Here is a 17,511-nt window from a genome sequence, read left to right as displayed (position 1 = left end):
AGGCCAAGGTGGGCAGATCACTGAAGGTCAGGAGTTCAAGCCCAGCCTGGCCAACATGGCAAAACCCCATCTCTACTAAAATACAAAAATTAGTTAGGCATGGTGGCATGTGCCTGTAATCCCACCTACTCTGGAGGCTGAGGCAAGAGAATCGCTTGAACCCGGGAGGCGGAGGTTGGCAGTGAGATGAGATCGTGCCACTGCACTTCAGCCTGGATTACAGAGCGAAACCCTGTCTCAAAACAAACAAACAAACAAACAAAACCAACAAAACTATATTATCTTGACTACAGGCCTGATTTCCTAAGTATATGGTGTATTTCAAAATGTACTTTTTATTAGGACCATAGTTTATGTTTTAGGTTTGAAGAAAAAGAATCTCAGAAAAGCCTCATTCTAGGGAAAAGGAACTATCAACACAAGAATTTTTGTTTTGAGAGTCTTACTCTAGAGTAACATTAATACTCAAATTACATTTGACTATTGCCAAGGTATTGCCACAAATCTTTGAAAACTTGGGAAACTTAATATTAAAGCTGATGAATTTCTTTAGTTAAACTAGACTTTGTAGAGATGTGTAGTATTAAAGTCACTACTTTTAAAGAAAAGTGTTTTTTTTTGTTTTTTTTTTTTGAGACGGAGTCTCGCTCTGTCGCCCAGGCTGGGGTGCAATGGCCGGATCTCAGCTCACTGCAAGCTCCACCTCCTGGGTTTACGCCATTCTCCTGCCTCAGCCTCCTGAGTAGCTGGGACTACAGGCGCCCGCCACCTCGCCCGGCTAGTTTTTTGTATTTTTTAGTAGAGATGGGGTTTCACCGTGTTAGCCAGGATGGTCTCAATCTCCTGACCTCATGATCCACCCGTCTCGGCCTCCCAAAGTGCTGGGATTACAGGCTTGAGCCACCGCGCCCGGCAAAGAAAAGTTTTAAGCTTTGTTTGAAAATAAAAATGTATCAATTAAAATTCCCAGTCACAATTTACTAGAGCAAAACATTTCTTCAACTTCATGGTAGACATATGAAATAAATGGGGCAACATAATCCAGGTTTTGTAGAAAATTTTCTGTCTCACATTTTAAAATCATGTTGTTAGTGCTTGTCCCTGGCTCACTGCCAGTTTTCCACAATTCAGAGATAATTCATCTAATTAATGAGACAAGATGACAAGTTCTGGAAAAGGCTGTAAAGGCTAGTTTTTACTTCTAATAACAATGATGATATTACCAGCTATTAAGCATATCCTACACATATATCAGATATCACACTAGAAACTGGACACAAATGGCCTCCTTTAGTGTTCACCATAATCCTGTGATGCAGGTACCTTAAGCGAGGAATCTGAGTCTCAGATAGATGAAACAAATCACAGAACTAATCAGTACAGAAGAAGAGACTAAAGCCCAAAATGAGTAACTCCAAAGTCCACGTCTTTTCACTCTGAGAAGCCAAACAATCAGACAGACCCAGAACACCTTAAAATCAAACTTTGCTGCTAATTAACCAGCTCTAGGACAGTTAGTGAATCTAACTGCTCTGAGATTCAGTGTCTCAATGTACAAACTGTGGCTAATTCTTTTCATCTATCATGAAAAACAATTAAAGGTCAAATTATATATGGCCACGTATATTGTTTTTAGTTTACAAAAACTTTCGTTTAATTGAGCCACTGGTGTATCTAATAATCTGAATAAGTAAATCAGAAGGCAATTTCCTTTGAAAATTTTGAATGTATATACTATGTTTTAAGGGAAAATCATAGGTTTTAAATTGCTCAGTGGTGGCAAATTTTCTCATATCTCTACATTTCTCATAGTGGTTTAGCACAGTAGTGATCAATAAATAGCTATAAATGTCAGTTCAAATCAGATTCCATTTTATAAATTAAAATTAGAGCTGGTCAATTTAAAAGACAAAGGTCTTCAAGATTCAATGAAAACCCACAAAATCCAGCTACAAACACATTACAAAAGACATAAAACAGAATTATACATTAAGGTTAAAAGTAACTGAAAGGAAAAAGATGAAGCAGGTAAATATTAACTAAAAGAAAACCAGTATTCCATCCTGGCTAACACGGTGAAACCCCGTCTCTACTAAAAAATACAAAAAACTAGTCAGGCGAGGTGGTGGGCGTCTGTAGTCCCAGCTACTCGGGAGGCTGAGGCAGGAGAATGGCGTAAACCCAGGAGGCGGAACTTGCAGTGAGCTGAGATCCGGCCACTGCACTCCAGCCTGGGCGACAGAGTGAGACTCCGTCTCAAAAAAAAAAAAAAAAGAAAAGAAAACTAGTATAGATAGCTATATTAATTAATGTAAGACAAAATAGATGTTTAAGCAAAAAAAAAAAAAAAAAAAGCAATATAAGGGGACAAGAGGTCTGGTCACTATATAAAAAAATGTACAATTCATTAAAAATATGTAGTTCTAAATTAGATGTGTATCTAATACCATAGTCTCAAAATACACGAGGCAAAATGACAGCAAATATATTTAATATGGTTATTTGAGGATGAAGTGAGATAAAAATGTGACAGTACCAGAATAGGATATTTACTGTTTTATCTCCCCAGATGTCCCACTTTTCTTGAAATGTAGAAAATACTCTCAGAAATATATATCAGAAACAAGATATGACAATAAATGCTCTAAAATAAGGGATTGGGGAAGATTAGGAATTAGAGTTGGTTAAACTACAGCATTCTACAATGTTCTGGCAGAAGGGACTTTCGTTTAATCCAGAATTAGAATAATTCAACAAATTTCCTGAAGTCATAAAAAAGGTAGAAGAGAGAAGTCTAGTCTAGACTATAGAAAAATATTTACTATACAGGATCATGTACTCAAATACTTTCCTCATTAGCATTCTAAACACCCTTATTCTCCAAAAGTTCTTTTATTTTTTGAGACGGAATCTCTGTCACCCAGGCTAGAGTGCCACGGCACACTCTCAGCTCACTGCAACCTCTGCCTCCCGGATTCAAGTGATTCTCCTGTCTCAGCCTCCCGAGTAGCTGGGACTACAGGCAAACGCCACCATGCCCGGCTAATTTTTGTGTTTTTATGTAGAGAAGGGGTTTCACCAGGTTGGTCAGGCTGGTCTCAAACTCCTGACCTCAAATAATCTGCCCACCTCAGCCTCCCAAAGTGCTGGGATTACAGGCATAAGCTACCATGCCCGGCCTCTAAAAGTTCTTTGTACCTTCCACTATGTATCCTCTACCGTGTTCCTAGAGCACTGTTAGAGACAGTTACAATATAAAGACCTGGCCTGTTAAAGGTTTTACTTTCACTAAGTCCCTAGAACTGCTTCTAAATCCTTAGATTTATCTTATTGTTTCCACATATCCATTGCCGGCATTGGCTATTCCAAGCTTCTCTTTAAGTCTTCCATCCCACTATACAACCAGCAAATGGGTGCAACTTCATGGAAACTGAGACCTTCTTTTTCTCTCTTCCTCCTTTTTCCCACCAACCTAACCTTCTCTCCAGTTTCAGGCTAGACAGCTCCTTCCAAGACCAAACAATCCCTCCAACTGCACTCTTTATCACATCCTCTCCCAAAGCTCTTTCCAGGACTCTACTCTGCCCACTCCCATTGTCCCCCTCCTTCAGCCTTTTCAAACTTTCACTTTTTACAGAATTCGCCTTCAAATATGCATTGGGTCTCTCACGATTCTCTGTTCAGTCTCCTGTTCCATTTAACTAGCATTTATTTTCTAAATAAAATTTCTCAGACAAAAATACAGACTGCCTCCTTTTCTTCACCACATGTTTTCTTCTTAATGCTCTGCAATCTTTTCTAAATTCTACTAAAAATGCTCTCTCAAAAGTTACTAACCCAAAACAAAACAAGAGCCTTCTCAGGCCATATTCTGCTTAACCATTTTGCAGCATTTGACATACTGATACCCCTTCCACTTTGAAACTCTTTCTTTGGTCTCCATGTCATTGGATAAATCCATGAGCACTTATTGAGGATTTTACTATGATCAAGTCCTCTCCTTATGCTTCCACTTCCACATGGCAGACAGATCATTATGGTTTCCAATGAATCCATGGAGAGAGACAAGTCTCAGCTACTCCAGTCATCCCCATCAAGGCCCCAAACATATGGGTGAGGCCATTTTAGATCCTCCAGCTGTAGCCAATCTACCAATACAGCCAGGATAAGCCCAAGAGAGACCAGGAGAAGAATCATCAGAATGAGAAATAAATCATTGTTATTGTTTTTTTCAGACACTAATATCAAGAATGATATTACTACGGGGAATATTATGCACAACTCTATACATATAAATTCAACAACTTTGATGAAATGGACCAATCTCTTGGAAACCAAGCTATCAAAACCTAATTCAGATTACCTAAATGGTCCTATACCTATTAAAGAAATAGAATTTATAGTTTAAAACCTTCCAAAAGAGAAATTTCCAGGCCCATATGGCATCACTGGAGAATACTACTAAGCATTTTAATAAGAAGTAACATCAATTCTATAAGACGTCTTCCAGATAATAGAAGAGGTAGGAATCCTTTCCAATTAATTCTATATGGACAGCATTATTTTGATACCAAAACCAGATAAAAACATTACAAGAAAACTACAGAACAATATTCCTTGTGAACATCTTGGATCAAAAACCTCTCAACAAAATAACCAGTAATATATAAAAAACAAATTGAACCCTGCAATATATAAAAAGATTAAATGAGATTTATTCCAGAAATACTGGTTCAATACTTGAAAATTAATCAGCGCAATCCATCCTGTTAGCAGGCTAAAGAAAAATGCCATCTCATCTCAACTGATGCAAAAAAAGATTTAAAAAAATTAACATCCATTCATAGGAGAAGTGCCCAGAAAACTACGAATAGAAGGAAACTTTCTCAGCCTAATAAAGGGTATCTATGGAGAAACAACATTTAACATTATACTTCATAGTGAGAGACTAATTACTTTCTCCCAAGATCAGGAACAAGGCAAGAATGTCCCCTCTTGCCACTCCTGTTCAAAATCATATTAGAAGTCCTAGACAGTGGAATAAAGCAAGGAAAAGAAAGAAATGGTCTTCAGATCAAAAAAAGAAACAAAACTGGGCCGCAGTAGTAGCTCAACATGTATAAAATCCCAGTACTTTGGGAGGCCAAAGTGGGAGGATTACATGAACCCAGGATTTCAAGACCAGTCTAGGCAACATAGTGAGACCCCATCTCTACAGAAAAATAAATAAATAAATAAATAAAAGCCAGGAAGGGTGGCCAGGAATGCCTGTAGTCTCAGCTATTCCTGGGGCTGAGATGGGAAGGATCACTTGAGCCCACGAGGTCGAGGCAGTAGTGAGCCACGATCATACCACTCTATGCCAGCCTCTATAACAGAATGAGACCCTGTCTCAATAAATACATAAATAAATAAATACTGTCTCTATTCACAGATAACATGAACGTTTATGCAGACAAAAAGTTTAATCTATTACAAAAATTCCTAGAACTAATAAATGACATTAATAAGCTTGCAAGGGCTGGGCCTGGTGGCTCACGCCTGTAATCCCAGCACTTTGGGAGGCCAAGGTGGGCAGATCACCTAAGGTCAGGAGTTCGAGACCAGCCTGACCAACATGGAGAAACCCTATCTCTACTAAAAATACAAAATTAGTCAGGCATGGTGGTGCATGCCTGTAATCCCAGCTACTCGGGAGACTGAGGCAGGAGAATCGCTTGAACCCAGGAGGCAGATGTTGCGGTGAACCGAGATCGCACCATTGCACTCCAGCCTGGGCAAGAAGAGCGAAACTCCGTCTCAAAAAAATAAAAAATAAGGTTGCAAGACACAAAATTAACAAACAAAAATCAACTGTATTTCTATGTGTTATGAATGAACAGATGGAATTTTTAAAATTTTAATACCACTTGACTAGCTCCAAAAATATGAAATACTTACATACAAAATTAACGCGTATGACCTTTATGCTAAAAACTATGAAACATGATAAAAGAAACAAAAAGACCTAAAAATATGGAGAGACATAATGTAAACAATTAGATCTATAGATTTAATAAATCCCAACCAAAATCCCAGAAGGATTTTTTTGTAGATATTAACAAATTGATTCTAAAATATATATGAAAAAGCAAAGAAACCTCAATAGCCAAATAACAAAGCTGGAGGACTCACAATAATTGATTTCAAGACTTACTATAAAGCTATGGTAATCAAGACATGGTGTTATTGGTAAAAAGAAAAAAGAAAAAAACCAACACAAAGGCCAATGGAATAGAAAGCCCAGAAGTAAACCCTCAGAAATATCTAATTTAATTTTTGACAAGATGAAAAGGCAATTCAATGGAGAAAGGATGCTTTTTTTTTTTCTCAAATAAATGGTGTTGGTACAGTTGGACATCCACAAACAAAAGATTAAAACTCGACATTAACTCACACCTTATATAAAAATTAACTCAACATGGATCATAGCCCTAAATGTAAAATGTAAAACTATAACACTTCTAGAAGAAAACACAGGAGAAAATATGATTGACCTTGCATTAGGCAAATAGCTTACAAATAAAATACCAAAAGTAAAATCCATAAAAGAAAAATGTATAAGTTGGACTTTACTAAAATGAAATACTTTGTTCTTCAAAAGACTGCTAACAAAATTAAAACACAGCCATAGACTGGGAGAAAATACTTACAAATCACATTTCTGTCAAAGCACTTGCATCAAGAATATACGAAGAACTCTCAAAACTCAACAATAAGGAAATAATGCAATTTAAAAATGGAGAAAAGATCTAGAAACTTTACCAAAGAAGATATACGTACAACAAATAAGCACTTGAAAAGGTACCCACTATCTTTCATTAGGAAAATACAAATTAAAACCAGAATGACATACTACTACACATCTTAAAAAATGGCAAATTTCAAAAAACTGTCAATACCAAATACCACAATGCTGAGGAAGTAGAACTCCAGTACATTGTTGATGGGAATGCTTGAAAAATAATTTGACAGTTTCTATTTTTCTTCTCTCTCCCTCTTTTTTTTAAGAGACAGGTTCTCAATTTGTCACCTAGGCTGGAGTGCAGTAGCATGGCCATAGCTCACTGTAACCTCAAACACCTGAGCTCAAGAGACCCTCCTGCCTCAGCCTCCAAAGAAGCTAGGGTTACAAGCACACACCATCATGCTTGGCTAATTTTTAAATTTTGTGCAGAGACAGGGTGTTGCTATGTTGGCCAGGCTGGTCTCAAACTCCTGGCCTCAAGTGATCCTCCCTCCTCAGCCTCTCAAAGTGCTAGGATTACAGGTGTGACCACCACACCGGCCAGCAGTTTCCTTTCCTTTCTTTTTTTTTTTTTTTTTTTTTTTTTTTTTTTTTGAGATGGAGTCTTGCTCTGTCACCCAGGCTGGAGTGCAGTGGTGCGATCTCAGCTCACTGCAAGCTCCACTTCCCAGGTTCACGCCATTCTCCTGCCTCAACCTCCTGAGTAGCTGGGACTACAGGCGCCCACCACCAAGCCCGGCTAATTTTTATAAAATTAAATATATACCTACCATATGATCCAATAACTCTGCTCCCAGGTATCTACCCAAGAGAAATGAAAACTGAGTTCACACATACATGTAACTGAATGTTTATAGCAGCTTTATTCATAATCACCAAATATTGGAAATAACCCAAATGTCCTTCAACTGGTGAATGGCTAAACCAACTGTGGTCCTTTTTATATTATATATGAGAATATTTCTACACGTCAGAATCTATGTCGGATCTATTAAGTTGATCTAGTCTGGCTAGGTGCAGTGGGTCACACCTGTAATCCCGGCACTTGGGTGGCCGAGGCAGGAGGATCCCTTGAGCCCAGGAGTTCAATACCAGCCTGGGCAACATAGTGAAACCCCATCTTTACAATATAAAAAAACATAAAAAATTACTCGAGCATGGTGGCTCAGACCTGTGGTTCCAGCTATTCAGGAGGTTAAAGTGAGAGGATGGCTTAAGCCTGGGAGGTCAAGGCTGCAGTGAGCTGTGATCACTGTACTCCAGCCTGGGCAACAGAGTGAGACCCTGTCTCAAAAAAAAAAAAAAAAAAGAGTGGCCAGACACGGTGGCTCACGCCTGTAATCCCAGCACTTTGGGAGGTGGGTGGATCACAAGTTCAGGTGGGTGGATCACAAGTTCAGGAGTTCAAGACCAGCCTGGTCAACACAGTAAAACCCTAAATACACAAAAAATTAGCCAGGTGTGGTGGTGGGTGCCTATAATCCCTGCTACTGTGGAGGCTGAGGCAGGAGAATCGCTTGAACCTCAGAGGCAGAAGTTGCAACGAGCTGAGGTCGCGCCACTGCACTTCGGCCTGGGTGACAGAGAGACTCCATCTCAAAAAAAACCAAAAAAACAAAACAAAAAAAAACCTATTCTTATATCAGCACACAGAAAAGTTTTAATAACTGCAGCTTTATAATGTGTTTCACTAATGTATTATCCTTCTTTACATTTTTTTAGTTGTTCATAGTTACCAATGTTTCCACCCAAACTTTATTGCCACATTCCCTCCAAAAATATTCCTACTGTAATTTCCCCAGTAATTCCACTTATCCTAAAAATTAATGTATCAAGAACTGGCAGCTTTACAATATTCAATTTTCAGCCAGGCACACTGGCTCTGGCTTGCATTCCCAGCACTTTGGGAGGCCAAAGGAAGGCAGATCATTTGAGTCCACAAGTTCAGCCTGGGCAACATGGCAAAATCGGTTCCATCTCTACAAAAAATAATTTCAATTTTCCCATCTATGAGCACTGACATGTGTCTCCACTTATTCAGTCTACTTTTATATCAGTGAAATTTTACAACTTAAAAAATATATATATGAGTTTCATACATATCTTGTTATGATGATTTCTAAACTTTTTATCATTAGTGGTGGTGGTGGCAGTAGTGGTTAAAACTTCTATCTTCTAATCAATATTAGTAATAATCATTCAATTAGATTTTTTGAGATATCCACACAGGCATTTTTATGAACTCCTTATTGTTTCTAATGGTATCCCCCCTTGATTTTCTTGAGTAAGATTTCTATTTTTAAGTTACATGATATGAGATCTTCCATTAAAGGTCATATCTTACCTGGCTAACAATAGATATAATTCTCCGCTTCCTCCACAACAGCTTGTGATAAAATACAGGAAACTATTTCACACAACTGCTTATCTTAATCCCTAGGTAGGCCTTATTACTATTAATTATAACAAAAATAATTATCATTTACTATGACCTGCAATGGTCCCAGACTTTGTTGCACATTTTACTTGCACGAACACTTAGCTTTACAACAACCTTGCAAGTGTAGAGACTGCAAGTCCCAGTTTATTAATAGGAAAACTAAAACTTAGAGAACCTAAGTGCTTGCCCAAGACCAGAGTTAGTGGGTAATGGGTTGAGACAACATTCACATCCAGGTTTACCTTACATCAATACCCTTCCTCATTTCACTTCACCTCACAACTTCTTCTTTTACAAGAAGGGGAGGAGATAAGGAGCAAAAAGAAGAAGAAATTCTACCTAGTACTATTAAATGTAGTTGTGTTTTCTTTTCTTTTCACGTGTGTGAGTGTGTGTGTGTGACCGGATCTCCCTCGGTCACCCAGGCTGGAGTGCAGTGGCGCGATCACAGCTCACTGCTGCCTCAACCTCCCTGCCTCAGGTTATCCTCCCACCTAAGCTTCCCAAGTAGCTGGGACTACAGGCGTGCACCACCATGCTGGCTTAATTAAAAAAAAAAAAAAATTTTTTTTTTATACAGATGGGGTGTCATCATGTTGCCCAGGCTGGTTTTGAACTCCTATGCTCAAGCAATCTGCCCACCTCAGCCCCCAAAGTGCTGGTTCACAGGTCAGAGCCACTGCGTCTGGCATTTTTTTCCAATCTGTTTTTCTGTAAGCAAGTGACATCAAATCAAATGATTACCAAATGGTGTGGGGTAGGAGGGAAGCAGGTGCTCAAGCTACAAAATAAATTCTCAGTTGGCAACACCTTGCATTTGTTTTCAGCTGGTACACCTTAACATACTGTTCAAAGCCAAAGACACAATCATGAGTTAGTATTTGTCATCTGTTTATTTTATTTAAATGCACTCTCATAACTAAAACAATACTGATAATTAGTATTTCAAGTATCTCTCCAAAAGAAACGTGCTAATTTGGGATCAAGAGTTCTGGATAGGGACTATACTAAGCTACCAAACTGCTACTTGAACCTAGGCAAAACACTTATCTTTTTCTGCCACCGCTTTTCCATTAGTATACATTTTTCAAAGTTTTGAGAAAACTAATTTTGCCACTTAATAAGAGTTAATCGTTTATGTTTTGAGAGTATATTTTATTTTTTGTACCCATTAACCATCCCCACTTCCCCTCCACGCAACCCCCGACTACTCTTCCCAGACCCTAGTAACTATCTTTCTATTTTCTATCTCCATGAGTTCAATTGTTTTAATTTTTAGGTCCCACAAATAAGTGAGAACATGCAATATTTGACTTTCTGTGCCTTATTTCCCTTAATGTAATGACCTCTAGTTGTTGTTGTTGCAAAACCATGTTGTTGCAAATGACAGGATCTTATTCTGTTTTATGGATGAATAGTAGTGTATATGCACCACATTTTCTTTATCTATTTGTCTGTTGATAGATACTTAGGTTGCTTCCAAATCTTGGCTATTATGAACGGTGCTGCAACAAACATGGGAATGCAAATATTCTTCGATATACTGATTTCCTTTCTTTTGAGTATATATCCAGCAGTGAGACTGATGGATTGTATTGTAGCTCTAATTTTAGTTTACTGAGGAACCTCTAAACTGTTCTCCATAGTGGTTGTACTAATTTACCCTCCCACCAACACTATACAAGATTTCCCTTTCTCCACATCCTCACCAGCATTTATTATTGTCTGACTTTTGTGGGGGATTTTTTTGTTTGTTTTCCTGAGACAGAGTCTCACTCTGTCACGCAGGGTGAAGGGCAGTGGCATGATCTCGGCTCACTGCAACCTCTGCCTCCCGGGTTCAAGGAATTCTCATGCCTCAGCATCCTGAATAGTTGGAATTACAGGTGTGCACCACCATACCTGGCTAATTTTTTTGCATTTCAGTAGAGATGGGGTTTTGCCATGTTGGCCATGCTGGTCTTGAACTCCTGCCTGAAGTGATCCACCTGCCTTGGCCTCCCAAAGTGCTGGGACTACAGGTGTGAGCCACTGAACTTAGCCTGATTTTGTATTTTTAAATAGCCTGTCTTCATGTTCATTAGTTCTTCTGCTTAATCAATTCTACTATTAAGAGACTTTGGTCGAACAGACACACAAAAAAATGCTCATCATCACTGGCTATCAGGGAAATGAAAATCGAAACCACAATGAGATACCATCTCACATCAGTTAGAATGGCGATCATTAAAAAGTCAGGAAACAACAGGTGCTGAAGAGGATGTGGAGAAACAAGAACACTTTTATACTGTTGGTGGGAATGTAAACTAGTTCAACCATTGTGGAAGACAGTGTGGCAATTCCTCAAGGATCTAGAACTAGAAATACCATTTGACCCAGTCATCCCATTACTGGGTATATACCCAAAGGATTATAAATCATGCTGCTATAAAGACACATGTACACGCATGTTTATTGCAGCACTATTCACAATAGCAAAGACTTGAAACCAACCCAAATGTCCATCAATGATAGACTGGATTAAGAAAATTACACCATGGAATACTATGCAGCCATAAAAAGGGATGAGTTCATGTCCTTTGTAGGGACATGGATGAAGCTGGAAACCATCGTTCTAAGCAAACTATCACAAGGACAGAAAACCAAACACCACATGTACTCACTCACAAGTGGGAATTAAACAATGAGAACACTTGGACACAAGATGGGAAACATCACACACTGGAGCATGTCGTGGGGTCGGGGGAGGGGAGAGGGATAGCATTAGGAGCTATACCTAATGTAAATGACAAGTTAATGGGTGCAGCACAGCAACATGGCACACATATACATATGTAACAAACCTGCACATTGTGCACATGTACCCTAGAACTTAAAGCATAATTTAAAAAAAAGAGAGAGAGACTCTGGCCAGGCGCAGTGGCTCACGTCTATAATCCCAGCACTTTGGGAGGCTGAGGCAGGCAGATCACCTGAGGCCAGGAGTTTAACACCAGCCTGGCCAACATGGTGAAACCCCATCTCTACTAAAAATACAAAATTAGCTGAGTGTGGTGGCAAGCGCTCATAATCTCAGCTACTCGGGAGGCTGAGGCAGGAGAATCACCTGAACCCGGGAGGCGGAGGTTGCACTGAGCCAAGATTATGCCACTACACTCCAGCCTGGGTGACAAAGTGAGACTCTGTCTCAAAAAAAAAAGAGACTCTGATGCATTCTTCAGCATGTCAGATGCATTTCCAACTCCAGAATTTCTGTTGATTATTTTTACTTATTTCAATTTCTGTTAAACTTCTCTAATAGAATTCTGACTTCGTTCTCTGTTTTATCTTGAATTTATTTGAGTTTCCTCAAAACAGCTCTTTTGAATTCTCTGTTTGAAAGGTCATATATTTCTGTTTCTCCAAGACTGGTCCCTGGTGCCTTATTTAGTTCATTTGATGAGGTCATGTTTTCCTGGATGGTGTTGATACATGTAGATATTCAGCGGTGTCTAGGCATTGAATAGTTAGTTATTTATTGTAGTCTTCACAGCCTGGGCTTGTGTGTGCCTCTCCTTCTTCGGAAGGCTTTCCAGGTATTGGAAGAGACTTGGGCCCCAAATGCAGCAACACTGGTTTTTGCAGACTTATACAGGTACCACCTTGGTGATCCTGGATAAGATCTGGAAGAATTCTGTGGACTACCAGGCAGAAACTCTTATTCTTTACCCTTGCCATCTCCCAAATAAATGAAGTCTCTCCCTGTGCTGAGCCACCTGAAACTGGGGGTGTGGTAACGCATGCACCCCTGTGGCCACCACCACTGGGACTGCACTGGGTCAGACCTGAAGCCACCACAGCACTGAATCTCTCCCAAGGCCCTTCCCTTCAGGGCGGCAAGCTCCCCTAGACCCTGGATGTATCCAGAGATGCTGTCTGGGAGCCAGGGATAGAAGTAAAAAATCTTAGTAGTTTACCTGATGTTTTTCTACTCTACTGTGGCTAAGCTGGCACTCACACCACAATGCAAAGTCCTTCTCCCTCTTCCCCCCTCTTTCCTGAGGCCACCACCACTGGTTCTGCCAGGCCACTGCCGATGTTCATTTAAAGCCCAAGGGCTCTTCCATCAGCTTGTGGTGAATGCTGCCAGGCCTGGGACTCTGTTTTCAGGGCAGCAGGTTCCCCTGTGGCCAAGGGCAGGTCCAGAAATGCTGCCTAAGAGTCTAGGCCTAGGCTCCTTAGAGTTAGGGACTCCAAAAGCCCAATTACTGCTCTATCCTACCATAGATGAGCTGGTACCTAAGGAGCCAAAATGCCCTTTACTTTTCCCCCTGCTTTTCTCAAACAGAAGGAGTCTTTCACCATAGCCACCACAGCTGGGAATGTGCTGGATCACCTCTGAAGCCAGCACATCTCAGAGCCCACGGCCCCACAGTATCCTCCCTGGCTACTGCTGCTGGTTATTCAGGGCCCAAGGGCTCTTTAGTCAGTAGGTGATGAATGCTGCCAGGACTGGGTCCTTCCCTTGAAGGAGCCAGATTCCCTTTTGGCATAGGGTGTGTCTAGAAATGTTGTCCGGGAGCTAGGTCCTGGAATGGGGGCCTCACAGCTCTGCTTGATGCCCTATACTACTGTGGCTGAGCTGGTATTCAAGATGCGAGACAAAGTCCTCTTTACTCTTTGCCTCCTCTCCTTAAACAAAAAGAAGGAGTCACTTTTGTTGCTGCGAGATGCATTGCCTTGGGGTTGGGGGAGGGATGGCACAAGACAAGAATGCATTTGACTCTATCAGGCCACTATCAAATTTAGAATGTGTAATACTAAAATAATTAACCAAGTACTGCCTAAAAGGCTTGAAAGAGTATTCTATCTTAGTTACCATATACCTGTTAATATAGAGTAGCTATTATCTTGGTAATTATTCTTGAATTTATATGGACTTTTTGATTTACAGCATTATCACAATATCCTGAGTCCAAGGGGAGGTAGAGACAGCGAGAGCAAACACAGAAACTGAATTTGAATAACTTGAAATCTGGCTCCAGGCCACAGTAGAAGAAGATCCGTTTATGAAGTAAAGGGACTTGGGTGCAAACCTGAATCCATTGTTTACAGCTCTGCAATCTCAAATGTCATGTCCTCTTTGTAAAGACTTTTCTTAAAATTAGAGTAATGAACCTTACAGGGATGTTTTCAGAATTAGAAGATACAAGCAAAACCAAAACAACAAGCAACAACAACAAAAAACACCTATGACAGTGGCCTTTCCCTACCGTACATTTTTATTATAAGCAATCTGTTTGGCAAAGTAGCATCCTTAGATGTTACTACAGACTGCAAAAATTAAAAACTAAAAGGGATCATCAGAGGTCTATTAATGAATTCAAAATACCCAAATTCATTAATGCCTGATGAAGGCTTAATCTTATAGGCAATATAACAGAAAGCATAAGAAGAAAATAACTTCAATTTCAAGTACTGCCAATTGCTTCAGAGGTTGGGACCAGATTTGCCTTACTGTCTCTGTTTACAGAGAGGCCAGATGAGCAACTTAAAGGCTAGAACTATTTGCTCATTGTAATGCCTGGAAAATTTATTCAGAGAAAAGTAGTAGAAAGAGAACAAAAGGAAAGGTCAGTTTAAAAATGCTGTCCTAAGGTGTGCAGTGGTAGGAACTGTTTACCAATATTCAAAAAAGGGAAGGGAAGATTGGTTCTACATTTTGTAGTTTCACATTCATCCCCAACCAATCCTTACACACACACATACGCACACACATATATTTGAAACAGGGCCTTGCTCTGCCACCCAGGCTGCAGTGCAGGGGCATGATTATGGTCTACTGTAGATCACCCAGGCTTAGGCCATCCTCCTAACTCAGTGTCCCAAGTAGCTGGGACTACAGGAGCAAGCCACCATGCCCAGCTAATGCTTTTATTTTTTGCAGAGACAGGATCTTGCTGTGTTAACCAGACTGGTCTCAAATTCCTGGGCCCAAGTGATCCTCCCACCTCAGCTTCCAGAGTGCTGGGATTATAGGCCTGAGCCACCTCACCCAGCCCTTACACATATTATTAAATGAATATTTTGTAGATAACTAGGAATAAATATATATTTGCTTACAAAGTTATGCCATACTATCTTGGGAAAATACATGGGGCATATGGGGAAGAGTGAGTAGAGGAAATGTACTTGTTACGGTTGCAGCAAAGACTAATATGGAGGAACAGGAGAATATACATATTAGAAAGGTATATTAGAGCCCTGAACTCCAGTCTAAAGAGTCTGCATTTCATCCTACATGGAATGATTCCCCAACGAAGGTTCCAGTACCACCAGCCTCAAAATCACCTGGAGAGCACAGTAACACACTGATTCCTGGGTCCCATCCTAGGCCAACTGAATAGAAATCTCTGGTGGGGGTACTAAGGAATATGCATTTTTACACAGTTCAAAATTCATTCTGATTTACCCAAAAAGTTGGCCATAAGCCAAAGGGAACGAAATGGTTTGGCTCTGAGTCCCCACCCAAATCTCATCTCGAATTGTAATCCTCATAATCTCCATGTGTTGAGGGAGGGACCCGATGGGAGGTGATTGGATCATAGGGGCGGTTTCCCTCATGCCGTTCTAGTGACAGTGAGTGAGTTCTAACAAGATCTGATGGTTTTATAAGGCAGTTTTCCCTGCTCTTGCTAGCTCTCTTTCCTGCCACCATGTGAAGAAGGTCTTTGCTTCCCCTTCAGCTTCTGCCATGATTGTAAGTTTCCTGAGGCCTCCCCAGGTATGTGGAACTGTAAGTCAATTAAACCTCATTTATTTATAAATTACCCAGTCTCAAGCAGTTCTTTATAGCAGTGTGAAAACTGGCAGTGTGAAGCCTGGGCAACACGGTAAAACCCTGTCTCTACTTAAAATACAAAAAATTAGCCAGGTGTGGTGGCACACACCTGTAGTCCCAGCCACTTGGGAGGCTGAGGTGTAAGCCTGGGAAGTTGAGGCTGCAGTGAGCCATGATCATACCACTGCACTCCAGCATGGGCAACAGGAGTGAGACCCTGCTTCAAAAAACAAAAACAAAAACAAAAAACTTACAAGGAAAAAAAATTAAAAATAAAATAAAATCCAGGTACAAATACAAATAAAAATGTACAAGGAACCTATAAGATAGTTACAACCTTTACCATAGAGAGGATAAAATAAGAAAATAGAGGCACAGAGAAATTAATTTCGCCAAGGTCAGATGGTCATGACCATCTTTAAGAGCAGTGTGAAGAAAGGACTAGAGAAGGGAGACTAGTGCAACAGGTTTACTGATGAACTACTGTAGCAATTTGACAGGAGAACCTGAATTTGGGCAGTCACTAGTAAAGGCTGCTTCTTCAAACATACAGAGGGAACGGTAAGTAGGGTCTATCTGTATATTATACACTGAAATTAAGTCTGCTTCTTTTTGAATAAACACTCCAAGTTCAAAAATATACCTGTCTGCAGTTGTCTACAGTGTTAGAAGTTTAATAGATTTGCAGTTAAGAAGCAAGTAAAATAGCTGAGCCTTGAGTCATTCCAAAGGACATTTTTAAATAACTACTTTTTCCTTTCAGAAGTAGAAGGAGGTTATCTTACTTTGTGTTCCCTATCTAATCCTCTTAATCCTCAAAACTTGTTGACAAATTCTTCCCACTCTCCTACCACACTTCACTATTATCAAATACTTATACAGTATAAACACTGTTCCACACTGCAAGCTGTGAAGTTCTTTGCTTTATCATCATGACTAAGCATTTGAGTAACACTTCATATTCAAAAGGAAGGGCACAGTAGAGAAGAAATCCCTCTTCTAACTCTGCTAATCATTCCTGCTCTTGCACACACCATTAGTGGAACTCAACCACCTCCCTGCCAAAACATATATGCCATGTATACACTAAGAGCCTCAAAAGAAAACTGATGTTGAGAACTCACAATACTAAAACAGATTGGGAGGCTTCATTTTTTAAATGCAATTTTGGAAGCATCAAGATGTTGAAGACTTTGTTCAAGGCTGCAAGCAATGCAGACACAGAATTGCATTCCATGTTCCTGACATACTCCTAACCTGCTAATCACAATGTTTACATCAACATCATACTATTGCACGCTCCTTCAGAGAAAAATACAAAACACAGTTCTCAAACTTCCTCTAATAATTGCCAAGGCACTATTAGATGTTAACAATCTCAGATATTCCCAAGGACCAATGGTCAATAAAATATCAAAAAAGAAATAATTGGGCTTCCTCCTCCCCTCCTGAAGTAATAGTCTT

General features: G+C 39.9%; 1 protein-coding gene and 1 long non-coding RNA gene across 3 annotated transcripts in view; both read right to left on the bottom strand.

Moving 5' to 3' along the window:
* The window catches only part of MEGF9 (multiple EGF like domains 9), a 109,974-nt gene that overhangs the window by 62,287 nt on the left and 30,176 nt on the right, over positions 1 to 17,511 (bottom strand). The gene's annotated exons all lie outside the window — the stretch shown is intronic.
* LOC144335150 (uncharacterized) overlaps positions 1 to 17,511 on the bottom strand; it is a 42,931-nt gene that overhangs the window by 1,660 nt on the left and 23,760 nt on the right. Inside the window, exons 1-2 of one of the 2 annotated variants that reach the window (XR_013405632.1) lie at positions 7,256 to 7,658; positions 932 to 3,106 (exon numbers count right to left, since the gene is read on the bottom strand). This is a non-coding gene — a long non-coding RNA (uncharacterized LOC144335150). Of the gene's footprint in view, positions 1 to 931; positions 3,107 to 7,255; positions 7,659 to 17,511 lie in introns of those variants that run through there. The other variant, XR_013405631.1, reaches the window with a different exon arrangement.

The sequence above is a fragment of the Macaca mulatta genome, chromosome 15, assembly GCF_049350105.2.
Source record: "Macaca mulatta isolate MMU2019108-1 chromosome 15, T2T-MMU8v2.0, whole genome shotgun sequence".
NCBI classification, from domain to species: Eukaryota; Metazoa; Chordata; class Mammalia; order Primates; family Cercopithecidae; genus Macaca; species Macaca mulatta.
The sequence above is the reverse complement of the archived record's forward strand: the minus strand, read 5'-3'. Positions and strand labels throughout refer to the sequence as shown.